At 45.1% G+C, this 13,532-nt stretch overlaps 1 long non-coding RNA gene across 1 annotated transcript; it reads left to right on the forward strand.

The window, feature by feature from the left end:
* Window positions 1–1,142: 1,142 nt before the first annotated feature.
* On the forward strand, window positions 1,143–5,476 carry LOC107077412 (uncharacterized). Its single transcript, XR_001478446.2, has 2 exons — window positions 1,143–1,484; window positions 4,203–5,476. It is a non-coding gene; the product is annotated as an uncharacterized lncRNA (long non-coding RNA).
* The last annotated feature ends 8,056 nt before the right edge of the window (window positions 5,477–13,532 follow it).

Raw genomic sequence — 13,532 nt, forward strand, 5'->3', positions numbered from 1 at the left:
ATCCAATTGACACCCTATCCCTGTGTAGGTACCCGAATAGACCCCAGTGTGTTGCTCTCTCTCACGTCTCTCGCTGGCGCTTGCTCTCATTTTCAGTCAGTCTTTTTCTCTGCTGGCGTGCGGGCGCAGGAGTGCTATGCTGGCTGTACCGAAGTTCAATAAAAGCGCTGTTTTCTTTACTCCACGAGTGTCTGAGTCACGGAGTCCGTCCTCGCCGAACCCGAAACTATTACACTGGTGTCAGAGTGGGATGGGATAGCCCTTCGCCGAGGATGGCCAATTAAGTGGGGAAGAGTGTAACGCATACGGCCACCATTGCAGGTTGTTCGAGCCAGCATACCAGCGTGGTAACGCCACCGCCACTCCCTGTGAATAGCAGGGGCCGCAGGCGTCGGGCTGAAGGGAGATTTCCCTTTAGCTCAACTGGCTGGGTCCCTGTTGAGTGATGCTAAAAGCCTGGGTTCAAGTCCCCAGCGGTGGGGAGCCAACCTGAGGCGGCAGCAGTGAGAGTGCATACCCACATGAACACGAGAGCGCTACAATATTATCCAACAGGACAGTAGACACTGAAGCTAGGCCTTACAAAAATGAAGACATTTTCCACGTCCATGCATCTGGTACAGGGTTGCAAGGGAGTCAAAGCCTATCCCAGCAAGCAGGATGAATAAAAGTTCCCTGTTTATTCACTGACACCAGGCATTTATAGGGCACACAGAGACACAAACACACACACTCAAAGCAGGGCAGACCTATTGGTTTGTTTTTAAACTGTGGCAGGAAACCAGAGGAAACCCACACAAATATGGGGAGAACATGCAAACTCCACACAGATAGTACCACAGGTCCAAATTGAACCCAGGGCCCCTGTGCTGTGAGGCACCAATGCTGACCACTGCACTACCATACACTACCCAGTGTTTTATTTGTCTGGGAAAAAAACTCAAAATAATTGTGATCACCCATCTAGACACAGAAACTGATATGTCAATAAAATACCACCACCACAAGGTTCACGAAACAGAAGTGCCCAGGTCCTGCAAGAACCTTAATCCAGCCCTTTCAAGAGGGATATTGGTGCCTTAGATATGTCTGCTTTATTTTTGAGGGTGAAACAACAACACAAAATGGGAAATTGCTTTTTAAGCCCCTCTCTGTAACAGTAAAGCACGTCTCTCGCGGTCACACCTGAAGCAGACACCCCCCGGACGCCTCCCCGAGACAGGGGGGAGACTGTCGCAAGGAAATAACCGAGGAGAGGAAGCTGAGCGGCTAGCTCAACTGAAGTAACACAGAGCAAGAATCACGACTTGATTGTTTCACCGCTGTTTTGAGCACTGTGGTGGGCGGGAGGGGGCAGTGCGGCTAACCTCATCCCACACAGGCAGGAGTGGCGGTTTTTTCCCGGAGAGCGAATTGGAGAAACGTTTCGCAACGGCTGTGCGGAGTGTCACCAGCGAGTGAGTGAGCGGGGCCCGACTCAAGCGGTATGTGCTGAGTCACGCTTCTGCAGAAAAGCATGACAGGACGGACCTGCGGGATGAGTCAGTGGCAGGGGTTCGGGGGAAGGCTGTGAGATTGCCGCTGGAGGAAGTGCGCTGCTCTCGGGGCCTGAGGGCGCCGCAGCTGCCCCCGTCTCCTCTCCTGCCCAAGGCGGCAGGCTTTCTTCACCTCCGTAACTGCCGTCATACCGCACAGTATGAGCTTTATGCAAAGTGCATTTTTTTTTCTCTTCGTAGTAATAAGATAGTGATCTAAGATAAAAAAGGTACGTGATAATCAAAAGTGAGGAGTGCAAGTAGCATAAGACAAACGCTACATAAGTCCATTATTATGTGTATTTTGCGGAATTAATTTAAAGCACACGAATTTCAGGTGATTTGCAGGAGACAGCACAGTAAATGGATTAAAACGGCCGGTAACGTCCTGCCCAACACCACTGACGATTGCTCAAGGCAGGAGTAACGGATATTATATTTATGTACGCAGTCGGGATGTGGCTGTAAACCTGAAAGAGGTAGAGTAACAGGCTGGATTCTTGCCAGTTGAACAAGGGGAGCGTGCATCATCAGACACAATCGCAGGCCTTTAGAGAATGGTGTTAGGAAGCCCAACCGAAGTCCTCATACAAGACAAGACTTTAGACAGTACAAAAATAAACACATTATTTATTGTGGGGTGTAAATGAACAGTGTTTTATTAACCAGTGGTTCAACATGAAAAATAAGCCAATTAACTGGTGTGGAACTGCTCTACCTTTCTGTGTGGATAAACATGTCACATCCCTGACTCCCAGCTCCGTTCAGGATTTGTGAATTCCCTCTGCCCTCCTTATCTCCACTTCCTTTGTGTGCCTCTCACTGGAATTCCCTGTGGCATGCAGTGTCCTTATTTACAGGAGAATCTTTTTGCGAGCTATTTCAGGCACAGAAATAAATGTACCCATTTTTCAGGGTAGTGATGGGAAATTCATGTGCAAATGCAGTAAAAGTCACGCAGGGTAGAGACAACACACACACACACACACACATATATATATTATCACAAGACAAGAAAAGTGCTTTGTCAGTTGTCCTAGTTTCTATCTGTAATTACACTGGGAGCTTTTTATCCCTCTATATGAAGCCACGCAACAGACGACAAAGTTTGTGTACTTTGCAATGCTATTTCAGTTAGTCCATTTCTCTGTCCTGCTGTTTTAAGTCGGCCCCCCCTGACACGCTGGCGGAAGTACACACCTGTGCTTCCTCGTGCCAGCCATGGAGCAGCCACTCCTGAGATGGTGCTCTGGTCATTTCATGAACAGGAGCTAACGCTGACTGGCACAAATCGAGCTGTGTCTCCAGTCACAGAGACCCCCCCTGCTCCGCTGACTTGGGAACTCACGTCACCTCCTTCTACACTTCTTGAGAACGCAATACATTTTCCTTGTCACTGCAGGAAACAGCGCATTTCTTTTCAATTTAAATGGCAATGGTCGAGCATAATACTCATACTCTTCAAAAATAATAACACCCAAACGCAACGAAAACTGCAGCTCAGAAGCCTCTGCTCAGCTGCAAATATTAAAAACATCCTGACTTAGATACGCTGGTCTCACTGGCTTCTTTCCACCAGAACTGACACTTTTAAACATCCAGCGTCACCCACCAGAATGGATCAGTCTTTCCTGGGCATTTCATATAAATGTTGGTTACATTAACCCAGCGATCCCTGGTCCTGGAGAGCCCCCGGGCCAGCAGATGCCAAGTCATCGATTTCTAAAGATATGGAACTACGCTATTTGGATCACGTAAACAAGCGATTTGTTAAATTCCATAATTTCTTTCATGTCACTTAGGCTGAAATCTAAATCCTTGGCCCTCGAAGGACCAGAGTTCTCTTAATTAAACCTCTAACGTGTTTTATTTATCAATAAGTTACAGCTAACCTGTGCGACTAACTGGATGGAGGCCCCCCAGGCCCAGGGTTGGAGACCCCTGCTTTAACCTTTGTAGGTCCGCATTACCAATAGACAGTTTGAAAAGAGATTCGGAAGCTGGATACAGTTTGCTTACCTCAGACCAGGAAAGCAAGCTGAGTGTAGCCCAGAGTTTCTCTCCCCTGACCCCTTCTTGAATCGACTGAAAGGTGCCGCCTTACCTGGGCCGGCTCTCCTGGATCTCCAGCCTCCGAGCCCGTCGAGCAGATCCTCCGCATCCCGCGGACGGGCTCTCTTAAATAGCACCCCTGTCCGGCTCAGCCCTCCATCTGCCTCTCGCTCACTGCCTGCCTCTCTTTTAGCGCGATGAGTCCAGCAGTCACTTCCCAGTAAGGAGGAAGGAGTGGGAGGGAATCTCCCTCCCCCGCACCGTGAATCAATACTGAGCTCTTCTGAGGAAAAAACAGCTGACTGGCTCTGCCCTCAGTTCCCATAAAATGGAAACCAAAAAAAAAGAAAAAAAAGGACTCTCCTACTGTTGGTGAGAGAGCGAGGAATTCCCCTATTGCTTAACAGCAGTAGACGAGAGCAGAAAGGCACCTTGCTGAGGCGCTGTGTGTGACAGGCAGTGGGAGAGCAGCGTGTGTGTGTGTCTGGGCATGAGTCTAACCTCACTTTCTGCGAAACTGAAAATAGAAAAGAAAACCTTGCGACCGCTTGCGTCCTGACGCCCCCCCATGATTTCGAGACCTTGAGCTGAAAGGCTGTGTCATCTTTTTTTCAGAGCTGTCGCAAAGGCCAACTGGCTTCTGGAAGAGGCTTCTGGCACTCGAGCTCAGCACGGCCGGCCTTCGGTGCGGTGAGGGCAGAGGCCACTTCAAGATGAGCAAATGTAGCGAAGATGTTCTGGGACGCCTCCCAGGATGATGCTCAGTGCCTCGGGACAGAAACTTGCAGGCAGCTGCATGAGAGCCTGCATGAACCAGACGCTTCTGTGTTTGTGCCTCCTCTGTTTTGGGCTTGGTGTTGTGTCAAGTGGAGGGTTTCTCTCTGCTGAGACTGCACAATGTACTAATAGCACTAACAGCAGGTACCCTCACATAAGGGTCTCTATAGGATCCCCCAAACACATATAGGAACCCCCTTCTTAACACATTTGATGCTGCTATTATACAGTTGGTTGTACTATTTCATTTTGGGTGGAAATGTGGCACCAATTACAGAAAAAGGCCTTTTCTTCGCAATCTGCTGCAGTCGGACATAAAGGGATTCAAATATTTAGGGATCATCCTGGGGCCTTGGGCCTGGGGCCTTTTTATTTGGTGTTCTTCTGGCTGTTTTGAAATGTGCTGCCCACATTTTCTGTCAACATGAATTGGCCCTCATGGGCTCAGTTACTCTTAGGTGTCTCTCCAGCAGGGACAGAATGGGAATTACTCTGTCCTCCTGACCACTTTGAAGCCATGAATTTGAATGTCCCCTTCAGCTGTCCTTCTTCTCTCATGCAGGGTGAGAAACAGTGACACGGGCTGTCCTGGTGATTCACCTCACAGGTGCACGGCTGAGACACTAGTAAGGCAGGCTCAAGGCTATCCCTCAATCACTAACCAGGCTGCCTCTCATTCCTGCAATATGGAGAAGGCAGCCATACCTGCCTGTGACCTTCGTGGTTGTTTTTCATTTTTAATATTGCAAAGTGGGCTTTTTGCGTTACTATGACAATAACTGTAAGCTAGTGCAGGGCAGGGAACCCCAGCTCATCCTCCGCTCTGTGGCTGCTTGAAGACCTGAAGCTTCTGATTAAAAATTAAAATGCAAGTACTTGCTGTTAATGTCATGGGTGTCAAAGTGGGAGTGAGGCAGGTACATGTCACCCAGTATGCTCTACCAAGTTTCATTACTCAACACTGTACATACTGAAACTCTCATGAGCATGTTGCGCCCTAGAAACCTTATTTTTCGATCTAGATTAATAAATGAAAATGAAAAATCACTGTTTCATATATTTCTTGCAAATTGTAATAACGTAAGTCACAATAAAAATCATCAATTGACTAACCTAGGAGAGTGAGGTCTAGTTAATTGTTTTCAGTTCTTCAAGCCGGGGAATTCAGACTATTAGCAAAATAGTCGATTAACTGTACAAAATCATCTTGGCTTTCCGGCTTGGGCTTGGGTAAGGTTTCTTCCATGATTTTCAAATTTATTTTAGATCATACCCACCCAATCCTTGAACGCCAGCTGCATGTTTTTCCTGTTTCAGCTTGCAGCTAAAAAGCAGCACATGGGGGGATTGAAGTGCAGGCAGGCTCTCCTGCCTCACCCACCTTCGAGCCGCTTGTCTTTTATCAGTTTTCAGGTTCCGCTGTCCTGGCTGGAGGTGCTTGTCCCCTGCCAAAAGCACTGCAAGACGACGAGTGTGCAGGAAGATGTCGGGGATCACTGTGTTGTCACTGTCGGTCCATCCATTTTCTAACCACTTCTTCCAATACGTGGGTCGCGGGGGAGCTGGAGCCTGTCCCAGCAAGCAATGGGAGCAACACAATGCTGGATGGGAGGCCAGCCCATCGCAGGGCACACACAGATACAATTACAGGCAGGCACACAATCATATCAAGGTCCATTTTCTCAGAAGTTGATCTATTGGTATGTCCTGGTGCTTTAATGGGAGGAAACTAGGGCACCTGGAGGAAACCCAAGCGACCACAGGGATGACATACAAACACCATGCCAGTAGCACCCCAGGAACTGAAGTCGGGGCCCCAGAATTGTGAGGCAGCAGGGCTAACCACTTTGCCACCATGCCAGCTGGGAACATAAATCCCTGGCTGTCTGTTCCGCACCTTCTTTGGGGAATAACATTCGGCTACATGAGCTGGACTTGACTCTGCGACGCCAGGCTCGTGGAGCCCAGGCAAGCCCGGCTATTGCTCATTTAAAAGTGTGGGCATCTGGGAAAATGATCAACTATATTCAATTTAAATAGCAATTAAAATACGGTCAGAATGAGTCACAGTCAAGTAGCTCAATACTCTTCGGAGTGCACACTGTAAAATACTCTTTATAGTCGGGATGGGGGGATTCCCTGGGTTAGACAGAAACAGACTAAAAATAGGAAATATGAAGCACACTTCCATTTCAGAGGCTCTCTGGCTGATCAGGATAAGCTGTGAATAATGTTTTCATGGAGTGGCAGAAATAGAAGAGTTTTTCTCTTGGCTGATTCACACGGGGGAAATTGCCCAAAAAGGTCAACTCGCCCTGTTTCCTTCATCAGCTCCCAGAAATGCTGGCCTGTAAGTTCCCCCGTGCTTCACAACCTGTAACGTTACTGGAAGACAACACGTGCTACATACTGCTGCTCTATTGATGGCAGAGTATGTAAATCGTGTGTACAGGAAACTATGAGGAAGTGAACTCCTGCGTTCACTTGTGTATAGTGTCTGCATGAAACACGCTCCCACACTGAAACCCCCAACTGATGGTAAACATACTACTTGGCCAAGGAAAGCCACAAATTGTGGTTTCGGTCAATATAAAAAAACAAAGAATGGGTAGAAAGACAGGGCACTAGGTGAAGACCCTACTGTCACATCACAGTTTATTTTAAACTCCTACTCAAGAGAAAATATTTTGTTTCATTCTGTATGTACTTCCAAAATGACTCCATTCTAATTTCTTAGGTCAAACTCAATATTACCCCCCAATAATGGCATATTATTAACAGTATATCCTGGGATAGCTCTACAATTTTCTCACTTGCTGTTGGCTTTTTCTCTAATGTCATTGTCACTTGCTGACACCTTTTCCTAGTAAAGGTCATGACCTTTGACCCTTTTTTTCTGGAGGGTGGAATTAATACACAAATAATGATTTTAACAGCAAAATCCAGGTTTTAAACACTAAATCCGACACGTCACTAACACACCATGAATTGACTCCTCCCAAAAAGACAAAAATGCATCTAAAATATAAAGTGCACATGTCATGACCACTCTCAGTTGTGTTACAGGATTGCTAAAAATTCAAAAAAAAAATTTATCAGTATCTTCAGTTTTTAAAAGCAAGCAAATTGCATCACATTTGGGAAATTATTTTAGTTTTTAATATCAATGCTTCAAAAGAAGAAAAAGGTATTTCTGCATATTTTTCCATGCTAGTATATCTAAGACTTTCTTCCTGAAGTATCTGGCTAAATTGTAAATTCACAGGAAGTGTGCAAGTATGTGAAAGTGAATTAGTTATAAATAACTGGAGGTTAGTGGGCAAATTATCAGTTACACAGAAAGTCTATCACAAGGGTTTTAGTTTCCAGAATCAGACCACGATTGTTTAACAGGATTTTATAAACATAAGAACATAAGAAAGGTTACAAAATAAATTTGTTAGTAGCTCATTGATCCCATCCAGCCGTTTCTTGAAAGATGGCAGTGTATCAGCTTCAAGAACATTACTAGATACATTTGCTTGTACCAGACCCCCACAACCCTCTGGGTAAAGAAGGTCTTTCTGATCTCATGTTTAAATACACATCCATGTAGTTTATACTGATGTCCTTTGGTTTGTGTTTCACTGTTGGTTCTGACTATCAATGTCTGAGGATTGTGAGAATTTGTATTAGTCTTCTCTGTTCAAGACTTAACAGATCCAGTTCTTTCAGCCGGTCAGTGTAGGACACTCCTTTAAGACCTCCAATGTATCTGATTGATCTTTTCTGGCTTGATTCCAGAGCACCATAATCCTTTTTCTAATGTGGTGACCAAAGCTGTGGACATTACTCTCAGTGTGGCATCTAAACAAACTCAACTCAAAGACTGTGGGTGCTACAATCATCCATTAACCTCTCAGTTCTCAGACTGATGACAATATCATGAGTCCCTCAAACTGTGTATTTTTATTTAAAAATACAGTGATGTACCAAATGAAAATATAGTAATTCATGAATATTTGTGAAGTGGTTAGGACAGAAAGCTGGCCCTATTGGTCCTATAACTTTACAGCGAAACAGAATAGTTCTCATTTTGCCACATAATATTACCTTGAATCCCTTTATGATTACAATGATAACCACAACTGTAGCACTAGTAATTTAGTGCGGTAGCTGTGTTAATTATTACACCCTGTACAGGTTTTCACCTTGTTTGCAAATCATATCTTTCAGTGTCAAGTACTTAACATGATCTTAAGTTTTTAGTTGTATGAAAAGATTTTGTTCTTGTATTGTGTTATCACTCACAATGCAGCATATCCAGTAATCTGGAAAAGGGACAATGTAATTTACAGAAGAATCAGAGTTAACTGAACATTTCTGGGCCACTGTAGTAACAAACAACTTCCATGTTCTCAGTAAAAGTTCAAGTTCAAGTTCAAGTTTATTGTCAGTACACTCATATACATGGTATATGGTATAACGAAATGCTATTTAGTTAGCTCTCGGACATAAGTAGTACAAAGAGAAAAAAAACGCAACAACAACAATACAATTGTGTAACAAAAGAAAGACAGAGACAACAGGCAGTGTGCAAAAAACAACAACAGACGATGTGCAAAAACAGCAACAGGCAATGTGCAAAAAACAACAACAGGCAATGTGCAAAACAACAAAAAGGTAACAGGTTATGTGCAAAAATGCATCAACAGAATAAAATAAAGGGATAGAAATTATGGGGAGTGAGCTTTTGACATGTATGGTAGAGGTAGATTTTCAATGTGTGTTTGGGTTTTTGGTAAGAAAGAAAGGAAGAAGGCACTGTGAGGTTCAGATCATAGGTGAGAGGTGAGGTGAGAGTGAGAGAGGCTGGGAGTTTAATAGTTTGATAGTGTGAGGTATAAACTGTCTCTGAGTCTGGTAGTCCGGGCCCGAATGCTCCGGTACCATTTTCCAGATGGTAGCAGATCATAAAATCTGTAGCTGGGGTGTGTGGGGTCTTTGATTATGCTTAGAGCTTTCCTCAAGCACCATCTGTCCTGAATGTCCTGGATAGATGGGAGGGTAACCCCAGTGATGGACTGGGCAGTTTTCACCACCCGCTGTAGGGCTTTGCGGTCAGCAGCACTGCAGTTGCCATACCACACTGTGATGCAGCCTGTCAGTGTGCTTTCTGTAGTGCATCTGTAAAAGTTAGTGAGGATCTGGGGACATATCTTAGCCTTCTTCAACCGTCTTAGGAAGTACAGGTGCTGTACCACTCTTTTCTTGGAAGGTGAAAGCTGAGGGGGTTGTTGGTAGGGCAAGAAGACCGGCCTCACACAGTGAAGTGACCGAGGCTCGAACCCGTGGTCATGTGGTGACTCTGTGTCTAAGGATCCGTGCCTGTGGCTGGAAGGTTGCCGGTTTGTATCCCATGATTGCCTTAAGAATCATACTCCATTAGGCCCATGAGCAAGGCCCTTAACCCCAACTGCTCCAGGGGCACCGTATATATGGCTGACCCTGCGCTCTGACCCCAAGCTTCTTTCCCTGTCTGTGTGTCTTGTGGAGAGCAAGCTGGGGTATGTGATAAAACACAACATATAATAGCCAGAATGCTTCTGATACAACACTTTCATTATAACTTTAGAGTGAAGAAATGTATTCCAATAAATGACTAATACACCCTAACTTAGTTACAGGTGAGCATCGGCTTATTCTCTTGTGGGGACTTGCAGGAGGCTCATTACATTACAGACAGGCTAAGTAATTTTAGTTTAATTTCTCTGACACCTATAACCTATCATTTTCCATCGAAATAAAATGTACACAAAAAAAACAAAGTATCTACAAGGGACACACACTGACATATTATCTTTTTTATATGATAAAATGTTGTTTTACTAACCCAAAACTACTTTATCTTTGTAACCCAAAACCAAAGTTCCAAAAGAAAAAAAGTCCAACACAACAGTTTCATGAATGATCTCTGTTCGGTTTGCGGGGAAACACCATCCGCCACACTGAAGGAAGAGACAAAACTCTGCTTACAGCCCTGTACCTTGCAAAGGACCAAGTAAAAGTTTATTCCATCCTGAAAATAGAAGAAAAGAAACACAACGTTTCGGCGGTGGAGCCTTCTTCAGGTGTGAAGTACTCATTCCATCACAGTGAACGCATGCTGACGCAGCTACTGTACCTACCTGAATGTCTTCAATATGTACCCCTGCTGCAGAGAGACAAGGTGGTGTCTGAGCTTTCCTCTGCTGCTCTTTTTGAGTCCCTTTCTGTCCTCGGTCTCCTTCCTCGGTGTCCAGGGGTCCAAATGATCTGTTCTCTGGCCCAAATCCTTCTTCTTACAATCCTGGTCGATGCTCAATAGCTCCATCCTAGGCCGAGCTCGGGACTGAAATGAGGGGTGATCACCAGGGGATCGGCAGTGGGGGCTGATTGATGAACTAACTGTCTGTACATTGCCAGGTGTTGTGAAGCTCTGCCTCTCCTTCCTCTCTGGCACTGTGTCCCAGGTCTGGGTAAGCCTGTTCTGCAACTCCACATGTCAGCACTTAATTAAGAGGCGCCTGGGCAAATAGTGTGTCGTTCTGTCTTTGTCGATGAGCACCTGCACTACTGTTTGTGCCTGGAGGCCTTGAACACCTTAATTGGAGGAAGAAAGCAAATACCACAAAATACAAAAGACCCAAAAAAGAAACCCTGGCCATTATATGCATACTAAAAGTCTATATAGCCCCCATGTCACTGCTCTACACCCAGTTTTGACACTCTGTGACACTGTACACTTAACATTCAGGAGACCAAATTTCTCCACCAGCAAGCTCAGAATACACACATCACAGTGCCATTGATTCAGATTCACAATGAGAGTATGAAGAATTAAGAATAAGTTATCTTTCACAGCAGGCTGATCCTGAAGAAAACTCCAGCATCACCTGAAACCAGCACATACAGCCTTGGGCCACCTGAGGAAGTGGGGTTCTTGAGAATCATGATATCTGAACTGAAAACTAACTGATGGCCTGCCACACAGTCCTCATTGCTACCCTTGTGTATTTAAAATGTGAATAATGACCCCCTCAACACGACTTACACACAGAAGACTGAAGCTTAGGGGCCTTCCAAGGAACTGGACATACAGAGACTCTCGTCCGTGGGTGGGTTCAGATAAGATCACCTTATTGGCCATCTACAATTCCTTGCATAAGGAATGTGACTTTTCACATACCCCAGCTTACTCTCTATGAGACACACAGACAAGAAGAGGAGCGTGGGGTCAGAGCGCAGGGTCAGCCATTTATACAGCGCTCCTGGAGCAGTTGGGGGTTAGGGGCCTTTTTCATGGGCCTAATGGGGTATGATTTATCTGTCGGCTGCAGGATATGAACTAGCAACCTTCCAGCTACATGCGGAGATCCTTAGACACAGAGCCACTGGATGACCACAGGTTTGAGCCTCGATCACTTCACTGTCTGAGGCCGGTCTTCTCCAGGCAGTGGCAGTCAGCCGATGTGGCTTGGGGACTGTGGGAGGGACCTGCCTCTCCTCCACTCAGCACTGAACCTCTGATACGGGGTTCCCACGATGTGTTAAAAAGACAGGGCTTTAGTAGCTGACAGCCGAGACTTGAGAAAATTGGCTGTTTCAGGTCGGGTGGCATAACAGGTGACTTAGATATGGCCAACAACTGTATCAATCAGCAACTCACACTTGGTAACCCACTGAAGCTCAGCAGGTGTGAGCCTGGCCTGTACCTGGATGGGAGACTCCTGGGAAAAACCCAGTTTTGGTTACTGCTAGAGGAGGTGTTAGTGGGGACAGTAGGGGGCACCAGTACAGTGATGCGGACACTATACTGTAAAAAGGTGCCCTCCTTCGGATGAGATGTAAAACCAAGGTCCTGACACCCTGTGGTCATTCAAAATGTCTTGAAAAGAGTAGTGGTTGTAGTGGTTGTCACCCCGGCGTCCTGCCCAAATTTCCCACTGGCCTCCTAATAATCCCCGTCTATGAACTGGTTTCATCACTCTGTTCTCCTCCCCACTGATAGCTGATGTGTGGTGAGCATACTGGTGCACTATGGTTGCTGTCACATCATCCAGGTGGAGGGGAGTCCCCATTACCTGTAAAGTGCTTTGAGCGGAGTATTCAGAAAAGCGCTATATAAGCATAAGAAATTGTTGTTGTTGTTATTATTAACAAATTCAATCCAATGGTCTGGGGGTTCCAAAACCAACCGTTTCTTTAACTAGGTGAGCAAATGTAATGTCAGTGATGGAGAAAGGACCCAGCATTCAAAACTGCAAGGAGTATTTTCAATTGTCACGGTGCTTACAGAGACATCTGTAAATGATAAGTTTACAGGTGAACAAACTATTACAACAACACACGTTTCAATGCCATCATCTCAGAGTATTCACTCCTTATCTGAACTGTTTTCAGTGAACAGACCCACACATACCGCCTGTAAATTGAGAAATCACGAAGATCTTTAATCTAAAGCCTTCTGAAAATCTAAATGCACCATATTATGTGCTCTGTGTGCCCTTTACTGTTATAACTATTTATTAGTTTTTTAATCAAGATCTACCTTTTCACCTCGAAAATGCATGTTGATCCCCATGATCCTATTCCTATATGCATGATACTCTGGTGTAGTTCCAATTCTTGTTGCCTTAACCTTACATGTAATAGAAATCAGCCCTTTTGTACTGTAATGACTTGGTTCACCTCGATCACCTTTTTTATAGATGGGCATTACAATAGTCTTGAGTGACTGTTGAAAGACTTGTGTCAATGGCGTCTGCATACCTTCTCTCATTTCCTTGAGCACTGTTGGAAGATGCCATCAGACCCTGGGGAGTTATTCATCAAGAGTGTTTCCAGTATCTGAAGTACTTCACACTTCACTGATACTGTCTGAAACTGAACCCTGTCCTTCCTCTGCATGAGGCCTGTTGTTGACTTCTTCCTCAGTGAGCAGCTGAGTGAAATGCTTGTTTAATGCGTCAGCCATTTCCCTTTCATTGTTTTGAAGTTTCCCATTATTGTCCTTTACACATTTTATAATTGTTCCTTCGATCTCTCTTGGTCTTTATAATATACTATGACCTGTGCTTGCAATCCATTGTACTCCTTTTCTTTAACTGGATCCTGTTATTATTTAAAGAATTTTCTAAATTGGACAGA

The sequence above is a fragment of the Lepisosteus oculatus genome, chromosome 4 (genome assembly GCF_040954835.1).
Source record: "Lepisosteus oculatus isolate fLepOcu1 chromosome 4, fLepOcu1.hap2, whole genome shotgun sequence".
NCBI lineage: Eukaryota > Metazoa > Chordata > Actinopteri > Semionotiformes > Lepisosteidae > Lepisosteus > Lepisosteus oculatus.